This window comes from Lineus longissimus, chromosome 16 (genome assembly GCF_910592395.1).
Source record: "Lineus longissimus chromosome 16, tnLinLong1.2, whole genome shotgun sequence".
Classification (NCBI taxonomy): domain Eukaryota; kingdom Metazoa; phylum Nemertea; class Pilidiophora; order Heteronemertea; family Lineidae; genus Lineus; species Lineus longissimus.
Window position 1 is genome coordinate 12,332,955 of NC_088323.1, and position 13,076 is coordinate 12,346,030.

Below are 13,076 nucleotides of genomic sequence, written 5' to 3' on the forward strand. Positions count from 1 at the left end.
CAAGAACATGAACAACATAGTGGCATCACGTGTGTTGCTTCACAACATTTCAAGAAGAGGTGGCTTGAAGACGTTCCAAATAATGATGACAATGACAACCCTGCCTGTAGGTGTAGGGATGACACAAATGCTGTTCATATCAGGAATGCATTGAAAAGCCACTTCAGTGAAAATGGACAGTAAAACTTGGGAATGTTGCTCAATACAGTACAGTATGGTGGTGATTTCTCTTACATCACAAATACATCATGGGGTACCTACTGTAAGTTAGATCAGGAGACAACACCACTCTGATGTGTAACTCAATCTGAGTACAGTTCGGTACGGTTGTATACAAGTGCATGTTCAGTTCTCGGGATATTTGTAGGGTGTATAGTTTGTTACAGAAGGAAAGCCAGTAGAATGTGGTGGATGAACTGGTTGGCTATTTGATGACTGCATTTGTTTACTACTTGGCATTTGCACTCTTGAATGCATTGGTGTCAGTGTTTGTATACTTGGCGGTGAAATGGGCATGGTTGGAGTAGTATTTCTTGGACCTTGTGGAATATTGTACTGATTTCCTATTCGCATATTTGCAGTGTTGTTTGGTGTACTCATTACATTATTTGCTGTAAGCATTTGAAGCACTCTCAACTCGTGTGCTCGTTCTTCCCGACGGCGAGTTTCTTCTCTTTCCTGCTCTTCTCTACGCCTTCTCTCTTCCCTCTCGATCGCTGTCACCCTATCTTAACGTTCTTGATCTTGCCGCTGTCTTTCCAGTTGGAGAAATTTTTCATCCGATGCACTTAGGGCTTGAATGAAAGCATTCATCATAGCTATGAATGAGGCCTTATGAATGAGGCCTTGGAGTCACTTTTGCTCGACTTGTCATCTTTTGACTTCTTCACTTTCCTTTTATAGACTGAAAGACACAATAGAATGAACATTTCAGGTTATCTTGTCAAATTCATACAATACCCTATAATGTTAAGAACATTGGAATTTATGGCGGATACGATGTAGTTCAATGCATCCCCGTCCCTCATTTTATGAATTTCAAGAAAGACACATTCAAAAATTGAAAATCGAACAGTATTGATTTTTCTGGTGTAAAGTACTATAGTATAGATATTCGAACAACATATATAAGGTTATTAGTGTAGGGGTGGGTCGAGTTGATGTGATCAGTGCTTTTAAAAAGCGACGAAACTACTGTAGGTTTATACCATAATTTATTTTTAATGAACTTACATGTATGTTATTGTCTTTGCAATAAAGCTTTTTGTATGTATTGAGCACATGAATTAATTTCCTATGATTTGCATGCTGACATATTTGCTGGTGGTGTTGCAGGAAATGCACACAAGGTGAACAATCTTTTTTCTATCCTATTTAAGAAAGTCCCATTTGGCCAGTATTTTGGAGAAGAAAATACAATGGTATTCATTCCTTTTTTGCTAACCATTATGTACATTTATCTGGAACCACCTCTTCATTTTCATAGTATTACTAATAGAATTTATTATACGAACCTGTTCCTCCAACATGGATATAGTCTGGTTCATCTGATGCAACCGCTGCAATTGTTTCTGAGGCTCTCTTCCTAGGCTTTGGTGCAGGGGTACTTGTTTTACTTGACTGCACTGGTACCATGAAACTACATGTGTCTCCATTGTCCTCGAGAAGGCCCGGACTTAGTCTGGAGGAGGGGGTTGAAGAACGAGATACTGCTGTGTCATCTACCAACCAGGGGGCAAGTCTGGAGGAGGGGGTTGAAGAACGAGACGTCGACATCCCTACTGCTGTGTCATCTGCCAACCAGGGGGCGATCACCAGGTCTTCTTTATTCACGGTGGCGGTAGTTCTGGGTGGCGACAAGTAGCATCTTTGCCTTTTCTCTACATGGGTAAGGTCAGGGAGCCGGTCTTGTCGGCGAACTGGCGTGTAAGACAAAGAATGCTTCCTTTTTGGAATGCTGCTGGTAGCTTGTCGTGGGTCGGGTAACTCTGAAAAAAAATGGTTAAAAACCTATGAACATCTGGATTATGAATGCTGCAATACGCCTATAAATATGCTTATTTATGCTGGACTCCACCCAACTTTATCAGCTTAATCACGTAACGTGAGTGGACAAGAATTTTACGCTGCCGCATGGCCATGGCCTAGACTAGAGCAGTAGGCCTAGTAGAGGCTAGCTTTAAAGAAGGTGTGATAACGAAACAACCTACCATTTGAAGCACCTTCAAGATCAGATAGATCTGAAGATGAATTACTGGCATCATCATCTTGGACCTCCTGTTTGTCACCTCCATCATCACTCTCGTAGGCATGTAGGCCTAGGCTGAGATGACTTGGCCCAAACGTTTTCTTTTCAGCCCCAATTATTCTCCTACCACTCTCAAATAGCCGATCTGGCGCAACATTAAACGAAGGCTTTTTCCCAAGAATTGCATGGATACGATCATAGTGTTCCATGATGATGGTTTTTCGCCTAGTCCCCTTCATATTATCTTAAATCTTTTTATAATCCCGCCGCCATCTCTTCACTTTCGCCTGGACTTGCTCCTTGTCAACAAGCACCCCCATTGCTGCCAGTTCTTTCGCAACTTTCAAATACACCTTCGTATCCTTCACTGTGCCTTCAAAAAGCGCCTGAATGTCTTCCCTTTCCCATATCGTCAAAAGCGCGAGTGACTCCGCCGCTGGCCACACGATACTCAATTTTGTTGGCACTTTTGGGACCCATTTTACGAACGCGTTTGGAATGTCTAAATTTCTGTCAAGATTTCCGCGCCAACTTTAGCTTGTTTAAATTTTTTGAGCATGCGCAGAAAGAGCCATTTCTCCATCTAACTAGCTAATTGCCGATCCATTTGCGCGTACACCACGACAAAGCCAAGCTTTTAACAAACCGGGCAAATTTGGACCATCGAGCTTGATGGGACAAATTTGCCCGGCAATTTGTATCGGCAATGGATTGCCGAACCAATCTGTCGCGGCAATGTGGTGGTGGTGTACGGGCAATTGGTCCACCAATATTTCGTGGTGTACGCGCAGCTCATATCAACTCCTGAGTCGCAAGCCACTCCAGTTACTTCACCTTAAGTATAACTCTACCTATGTATGGATACTGCATCAGAATGTAGGTAACCATAGCTTGTCAGGCGGAATGTACCTAGATTCTATTTACAGTAGATTTTCTGCAATTTCTATAGTCTGTTCTGCAATGGCAGGGGCTTTTCTGGTTTTGTGTGCTTGTAGCTTGCACAACATGTACTTATTTGGTTCATATATCTCCTTAGAAAGTCGATTTTTTTCAAGGAACTAAGAACACTGTATATTTTGATTTGACTTCCTTGGAAACACAGATGCAACCGATTTGCATTTCCTGCCAGTTGCTATGGTGTGGGGAATCCCCTGGCTTTCCTGAATGAACTGAAGGAAGCATGTGCCACAGAACTCTTTCTGAAGTCAATTGATGCAGTTTGAAAATGTTATTTCTCCCAATTCCGGGGTTGTGGTCCTGCATTTTTGTTTTTAGTATCCTGTGGTTGTTACTGCCAGTTGTTGAAGCTGTAAACGGAGCAGAGGGAACTCCTTCAACTAAAAAACATCAAGGGTCCCCATTGACAAGCAAGGAGAAAAAGCTGATTCTTAAGGTTCATCAGTATCTTTTAACTCTAAATCCAACATGGATAGTGGAAAACGTGAACATAGAAACGGCAAAGGCATGTGATGTTTCACTTGCCTCAATTTATAAAATAAAGAAGGAGTTGAAAGAAACAGGGTTTGTTAGGACACCAGGAAAAAAGAGACCTGCAGCCAAAGGAACACGGACACGAAAACAGATTTATGATGAGTTGACACTTAACAAAGTACGAGGCAAAGTGCATGACTTTTTCAGGAGAAATGAACCCCCAACACTGAGAAAAGTGAAGCAAAAACTTGATGAGGATGCTGTTAAAGTGGTATATCTGACCAAAACTAGAATTTGTCACAATAATATATGCATATAAACTGTCAATAAATGGCACCTGATAAACTTTATTTCTCCGTAGTTTTCCTTATTTTGGCATTTTTGTGTGCCTCTCTTTCCGGCCGAACGAGGAAAAAAAAACACCTTGAAAACGCTTGGCAATCTTCGGTAATCTTCGGCAGTGACGTCATTACATGGAGCTCATACTGCAAACAATAATTTGATAATGGTTGAATGCATTGTTCAGCTGTTTTGAATAGCCGTATTTGTTCTCCATTATGCCCAACTATTGTGTAGTTGGGGGCTGCAAGAACGTGGCCAATGCCGCACTTGGCATTTCGTTGTTTGCTTTCCCGGCTGTTGGGTCGGAGGGAAGGCCCGCATGGGTAAAATTTGTACAGAGGTCGAGGATTGGGTTCCAGGAACCTGCCCCAGGCAACAGATCGGCTGTGATTTGTTCGAGGCATTTCACCAGCGATTGTTTTACCCAGCCTCCAGATATCATGTTGGGGAATGGAAAAAGGTAGGCCCCTAATATGTTCCGCCGACGATATATAGCTAACAGTAGCCTACTAAGTTAGCAATGTCATCTGGCTCGTAGTAAATAGAGAATTGCTCAAACAAACAGCATGTGTATTTTACATTACAAAATGTACACTTATGACATGATGTACAGTAAAGGTAGGCTAGGCACACACTATATATTATATATCATGTGGGTATCTTTTCTGAGGATATATCATTGCACACTGCACAGTGCCAGTGGCTTGTGATTGTGTCCATGTGTCAGTCAGTGCAGCCCGGAGTGGTCAATCGCAAGCAACTGTGTTGCAATGGTTTGCATTGAATCGAAATCAAGGTCATGGAACTAAAGAGCTCCCCCCCCCGGATACCTAGAATTGTTTTTCTTTGTGGACAGCTTGGCCTTTGACCTGTATCTGGTATCTGTCATTTTGTCCAATTTCTAACCGCACCCTCACAAAATTTTAAGTTTATCCATATCATTTCAGGGTTGTGCTGCGTAGAAAGCAGGATGCAGTACCCAGCATTCTCTTTCCAAAGAAGGCTAAGGTTTCATAGGAGCCAAGTGGTGCCATCAAGAAGAGAGAGAGCAAGCGTGTAAGTATCAACTGGATGCACTCAAATCCTGTTAACCCTACGGCGCCCTCACTGTTAGGCTGTAATAATAGACAACAGTTCTAGACTTTTAAAGTTTAATTATCGCCATACCTCTTTGTATTTGCTTATAGAAGTTGTTAATTTTAACTAGCTTAAATAAAAAAATCATGATGCCATGTACAGTACATAGGGGCCTAATGCCATTCATGTATATGATGATGACAAGTCCCAAAGCAACGACATGATTACAAGTCTGCATGGTGTGAGTGCGATCATGGTGATTTCATAAACGTGTTCAGGTGCGAAGAGAACTGGATGTCCTAAAAAGGTCAAAGGGCACCCAGTTTGATGGTTAAACTCCAAATGTAAGCAGTGACCTGCCAATGCCCACTTGCTCAACACCCAAAGCAAACGCACAAGAATAGCAAATGATGGTGGAGCATAGAGATGACACAATGGATACTGTTTCATCGCTGTCATTTGAAGACGATGAGGAAAATGACCCTAACTGGAGTATGGATTCAGAAGCGTGAGTGTAGTCAATTTATTGTTTTTGTTGCATAAGGCTGTCGTTCCAACTTTAATCCATGGGTGGGTTCACGTTTTCTTTTTTCACATAATTTGGGGCACCTGGGTGAATCTCAACCCAATTTCAAATACTTGCGTTTAACCACTGGGGTCACAAATGCCCTAATATGGATCAACTATCATATCTGTATTCAGTTAAATTAGGTGTATTTTGCTCACAATGGTCTACTCTACCAGTACCAATGTTTATCTTAGATGATGCTCTTCCTCAAAAGCTTTTTGACATTTCTTACAAAAAGGTGCTCATTTCATTTGCAGAGATATATCCATTGGCTTAGAGCAACCCGTGACATTTGGCCCACTTGGTTTTGGGTCCTTGGCCCTCATTGCAGTGCAGAGACACAAACTTCTAAGTCCCTTCCGACGATGCAAAGTCTGTGGTAGTGGGGCAACGGATTCTGAAATTTGCAATGAAATGGGAACTATGGTTTCAGTGAAGCAACAGTTTCTGGACTGCCTTGCCAAAACGAAATGATACAGCCAGGACTTAGTTGGAAAGATTCCTGCTGGGAACATTGGCCTGTCAACAGCCATATTGTCAACAGACTCAGTCCCTTCAAAAGTCCTCTGGATGTTGACATTTTGGGGGCTTCAGGGTATATCAGCAACAACGTATTTTGACCACCAGCGACGTTTCCTGCACCAAGCCATTAGGAATGTGTTCGAAGAGGAAATTATAAGGTGCATTGTAGATGTGGGGGATTCTCATCTGCTTTCTGGGGATGCCCGATGCGATTCAATGGGGCATAATGCAAAATATGGATCATATTCCTTGCATGACACCGAGAAGAACAAGATAGTTGCCATGGAATTAGTGCAGGTTAGTTTGTGATTACGCAATATTTGATATGATATGATACCTAAACATACATCTAATGAGTTCCTGTTTCAAAAGTCATTCAATTTAGGTGAACAAATTTAGGATTTATTTTGGTAAATACAATGTTGATTGCCCTGACATCTTCAGAAACCCCACCTTTGTTTCCCTTTATTCGGTTGGAACATTGAATGATTTCTGTACACAGTAACATAGAAAACAGAACATGAAACATTCATTTTCACTCATTGGCTTTGTTTTTATCTTTTTGCAGGTGTCTGAGGTCAAGTCCAGCTATCATATGGAAATTGAGGGGCTAGAGAGGACCCTCAACTATATGGATAATGCCCTTCCAGACCTACAAATCAAATTCACCACTGATGGTCACAAACAAATTGCAAAATGGTTGAGTGAGGCGAAATCTGGCACTGTCACGCATTATTTGGATATTTGGCATGTTGCCAAAGGGAAGTAATTCCGTCAAAAGTCCATGTTGGGCTTTGTGTACAGTAAAGTAAACACAATTTATAACAGTTATATTGACCTTACCTGCCACTGTATCAAGATGATGAATGGTACCACTGGTGCATGCATGACTTGTATATACATGTAATGTTGTCATTTTTAAACTTGGTTCATTTCTTTCCCTTAAGGATTGAAGAAAAAACTCAAGAAGGGCTAATTGTGTATACACTGTACATGTGATGTTGAGATTCTTATATCTGATTCATTTTTTCAACTCAGGATTGAAGAAAAAACTCAAGAAGCTCAAGAAATGCCCCCTAGTGGAGAAATGGCAAGGTAGCATCATCAACCACCTTTACTGGTGCGTCAAGACTAGCGGTGACAATGTAGCACTACGACTAGCCAAGTGGACGTCAGTTGTCAACCACATTGCGAACATCCATGAGCACAAGAGCGAGTTATATCCTCAGTGTCTGCATGCTGGATCAAAAAAACCAACCCCTGGTAAACGCCATAAGTGGTTCAAAAAGAGTGAGTACAAGTGCTCCTGCCAAATGTAGCCAAGTTGTGTCTGTTCATGCCTGAGGCTGGAGATTCAAGTAATCAAAATTGATATATAAAAATTCTTTTTCAAAAGTCAGGAATAATTACTTGATTCTGAGATGAACTCCTGAAGCTCATGTGTACCAATATTTGTACTAATTTTTTTAATGGTGGCAGCCATATTGGATCAAGAGACCTTTAGATGAGGTCCCAAGGTCAACCCCCAAGTCGAATGAGACGAACAAGCACCTGTAATAACAATAAATTGTATTTTCCTGAAGATTATAATTCTCTTTTTTCAGGCACTGAAGAATACGACAAGATTTGTAAGGTTCTGCTTAGCAAAGTGCTCCTTAAGAGTGTTGAAAAGTTGAGCCCTGAAGGGCAGACCTCGGGGCTGGAAGGGTACCACAGCTGCCTAATACATTTTTGTCCAAAAATGTATCACTTTGGATACAATTCAATGGCAAGCAGGTATGTACTCAAGTCTCTTGGTTTGTGTGCTATTTCTTTGGCAGGACGAGCAGGAAGCATTTGATATTTCTAGAAGAATCTAATGTTTTAAGGGATTTTTACTTGTATCGGTGATCGCCTGGGTGTGAATTTTCCATTTTCAACTTGATATGAAGTGCAAGAGCCATTATTCTCCAACTCCTGTCGACACCCTGTCACAACCAAATCCAACCAGCTTTTTATAAGGGTTCAGATATTCTATAGTCATTGTTGATCATTTCAAGGTAAATCAAGGTTTTTTCCATGATTTGCGTACTTGCAGGCTGCAGCTTGCCGCTCTCCACTTTAATGAGAACTCCGGTCGAGGTCAACGCATTGCTAGGAATGTGATTCCTTACTTCAACAGGGTGACCCCCAGGGGTAGAGAAGGACACAGCATTGTCATACCAGTGAAGAAGACTCCGACATTTGGTAAGTTCACATGATGTTGACATGCACATTCATTGTGAAAGCTGTCCTGCTAGGGCTGGCGATTCCAATGCTGAAGATTCTGCTCACAGAGCCCGAATTAGAGTACCAAATTGAGAGCATTACTGTCTACATGTATTCGGATTAGATTCAGTGCCTGGTTTTCGGATATGAATGACTCTTTCAAACCCTTCATACTGAACAGACAGTACCATAGATATGCTTTTCAAGCACTGGAACTGGAGTTTATTTGACAGGTTTGACTAATATCCCTGGTAAAAATGATTTATGGATACTGGTGAGCCCAAAAATAGCTTGAAAAAAAGAATGTGCAGAGGTATGTTGGCCTTTCTACTAGAATGCAACTGAGGCCTGACTGCTAAGGAAGCTCATTATGTAAAGTAAAGCAGTCATTTTTGTTTGAAATCATTTTTCAAATAACATGTGCGTCGCTTTTCTTTCAGGATATGTGCAGATATTTTTCACTGAAGTTCAGAAATTGGTCACCAGTGGACAGTCCTATGTAATCTCGGAGGACCCACCAACAGTTTGTTCCAAGTTTGATCGCCTTTCCAAAGAAGAACTGATCAAAGATAGAAAGTCCTTCGAACGCTTTTGACTTAGTCTGTGGGACATTTCCAATAGTTAAGGTGGAGTACTACAAAGTACATCCAGATAACTTGAATGTTCTGACATTTCCTTGTTGATGGTATGGCTTGTAAAATATGATTTTGTGTCACCTTACAAACCTTTCTTGACCTTTCAGGTGCCGTGATTCGGAAGGCTTGATTTTCGATCGATAAAATCATTTTTTTACAAGAAAGGGTGAAATTCTCCTGCGTAAAACACATTCCAAACGAAAGTACACTTTATACACAATTTATGTCTTGAATATGAACTAATTACATATTTTGGTCCGATATACCACTTTAAGGATAAGGACCTCCCAAAGGTTTCAGTTGCAACTCTTCACAGACTATTGATTGACATAGGCTTTCGGTTCAAAAAAAGAGGGAGGGTTTGTTTGCTGATAGAAAGAGATGACTTGATAGTTTGGAGACATCGATACCTTCGGGACATTAAAAAGTTTCGAGAAGGAGGCCGACCAATATTCTATTTGGATGAAACCTGGTGCAATGCAGGACAGACCCCACCAAAAGCATGGGTTGACACGAATGTGAAGTGTAAAAAGCAGGCATTCCTTGAAGGAGTTACAAGTGGATTACGGGATCCAACTGGAAAAGATGAACGATTAATAATTCTTCATGTGGGAAATGAAAATGGATTTATTGATGGTGCGGAGTTAGTATTTCGAACGAATGGGAATCGTGCAGACTACCATGGGGACATGAATGGGGATCTTTTCGAAAAGTGGTCTAAAGAGGAACTGATTCCAAGACTGCAACCAAAAGCGGTCACTGTGATGGATAATGCGAGTTATCATAGTGTACAAGTAGAGAAGCTCCCGACATGAAGCACAGCAAAGGCCAACATGCAAACGTGGCTAACTGACCATAACATCAGCTGGGAACAAAATATGACAAACCCCGTCCTCTACAATATCATCAAACAACACAAGGATAAATTTAAGAAATTTAAGATTGATACAAGGGCAGAAGAGTCCAGTTTTAATGTCTTAAGTTTACCACCATACCATTGTGATCTCAACCCAATTGAACAAGTATGGTCACAAATTAAATGTTATGTATCGGGTTTGAACACAACGTTTAAAATTCAGGATGAAGAAAAACTCACATTACACATGTGACCCCAGAGCAATGGAAAAACTATTGTGTACATGCGGAAAAAGAAGAAGCTAAGATGTGGGAACTCGATGGATTAATGGAGGAAGTCGTAGAGCGAGTGATAATTCAGATTGGGGCAAATGGGGATATTTCATCCGCTGAACTTGAATCGGAGAGTGAAAGTGACTGGGAGAATGAAGTACAGGAGTTACATTAATACTGTTAATGTTTCACTTCTGCATCATTTCTGTACAGACTATGATCACTGCTCTGGTTGTCTCAGTGGGAGGAAGTTCCTGATAGTGATAGGTAATTTAATACTCCTGTGATGCCCAAATGCCGATCTAAAGTTGAGGTGAGAAAGACTTTATCACCTTCACCTTCAACCTCGACTGCTGATTCGGACTCCGTTATAGGCAAACACCAAACATGCCAGATGGACAGGAAAATGAAGATGACATTGGTCCACCAAAGAAAAAGTACAAAAAGAACAACCCAGAGACTGTGAAACGTTACAATGAATCTAGGAAGGATAAGCCAAAGCTGCCAACCGGTAATGTTAGCTTTTGTGCCAATTCAGATGAAGGCAAAGAGGAATTAAACAACCTCATGCAAGAAATTAAGTCCTATCTTGGAGATGGAAATCCAAACAAAACCACAAACAATAAATTTCTCCTGGAAGTTTGACACTTCTACAAAACCCATAACATAACAAAAAACAGTGATGATGCTGCTGATCACATGAAGGACTGGGTGGAGTCAACCACCAGTAAAAGATTTGCGGACCTAGAGGCTTTAAGGGAACAACTATTTCTCACAAGTGTGAATGGTATCAAGGAACTATTCTTACTTAGGGACAAGCACCAGACGGTCTGTCAGGATTCATTAGACATTGACTACATAATGAGTGGACACATTGCGTTGACAACTTTCAAATGTTCTGCCTCCCATTCATTTAATTGGATTTCTACACCCTATCTTGCAGACAAGGGACTAGCAAATTACCGAATGGCACATGGCTATGCCGTATCTGGTATTTTGCCAAACCAGTACATCTGATTTTGCAAGGCCGCTGCGATAGGGTGCCTAGGTGAGGAATACCTAAACACCATCTTTGAAACATACGGATATCGTCAAGTCATCGAGGAGGTGAAACAGGAGAGCTGCACAGAAGCCCTTCAAGAAGAAATCGAATCATACGACGAGGATTATGGAGGAATAAACATTCTCAGTGACGCAAGCCATGGGACACGCAGAAATGCCAAAGATGCTTCAGTAGTATGCATTGGATGCAACTCACATAAGGTTTTGGTTGATGTCCATGTCACCAAAGATGATGATCCCTGCCCCCAGCGACATGAAATGTTTGGAACGAAAAAGATCTTCGAGTATTTCCATGAAAAGGGCGTGCCAGTTAAGAAACACTGTCATGATCTGAACAAGCCGATCAACAAATACATCAGGGAAAATCAGCCAGGAACAATATCGAACAATGATACATGGCATGCTTCAAAGGGAGTAACCACTGACATCTCGAAAATTACAAAAGGGTTAAAAAGAGAAAAAAAACAAACTATGGCATCCAGAATTAGCTGATAAGGCTGCTAGTATAAGAACCCATACTTATTGGTGCATGAAAAATTGTGGACAAAATGCAGACAAGCTTACGTCATCTATTATGAATATTGTGGAACACTACAAGAACATCCACGACAACTGTGACCCTTCTTCAAGATGCAGGACTGATTCCCACTACGTTCCTTCAAAAGAAATTATCAAAAGTGAATTAGCAATCAATCTCCTCACACAGAAACTGAAATCACTTGAAGAAGTGTGTAAAAATACAAAAGACTTTGTATTCTGTATGGACACATATTATGTGGAAAGTTACAACAATGCGATGCTACAGTATCATGATAAGCGTGTGGTATTTTCGGATAAAATATGTGGAATGCGGGCAAACCTTGCAGTGATGGACTGGAATGAGCATGTTGGTCGGGAGCACACCTCATCAAGAACAATCATGGATATACGCAATCCAAGGCGGCAGGTGCAAATCCGTGTGAAAAAGAGAAAGTCATATCAGTTTTGGGACATTATCTGGGAGAAATTTACAATGAGGAGACTTTCCCTTTATACAATGTCTATAAACACCCCCTGCCATTGGACTGGCCCAATCTGTGAGTAGCACTTTTTGATTTGACTTGACAAGCAGACAGTGAGGTTACCCCTGCACACCCCATTAAAACTAAAAGAAACCAGATGCTGCCCAAGATAGGTCCGTTTCATAAACCCTGCAACTAAAACTCTACATCCATTATGTGACGAGGCGTACCTGATTCTTTGTCAATGTATTGTGAGCCCAGAATTTTCTGTTCCACACAAACCATGCAACTTTATCTCTCAATTCACTCTATGGTGAGGTATAGCAAGTTCCACACAAACCATGCAACTTTATTTCTCAATTCACTCTTTGGTGAGGTATAGCAAGTTGGTCCAAGTTCAGTGGTCTAGTAATAGCTACTCCAAAGCGTCAACGTTTTTATTTGGAAAATTTCACGTCACGCACAGTGGCGATCTTCGTTCACAAACTTTCTTACCATATTTCACCAACAAAATGAATTTATATTCAATAAAAATAAATACATAATAAAACTGCTGTATATTCTTTAATTTATTGTGCTGTTTTGGTGGCGATATCTTCATTATTTACGGAGAACGGGCGTGAGAAAAACGTAATACCGCATTTTGCGTCGGCCGTATTCAGTGCATCACGTCATGCATAGCGTAACTGGGGATAGCTGGGGATTCCCCGTGGAGCATGTGATTTAAAATGCAAATGCCGCGAAACATAATTTATTTCTAATTTGTTGATTTCCCACTGACCAATCAGAGCACAGCTTCTTCTTGCCGATGGTGA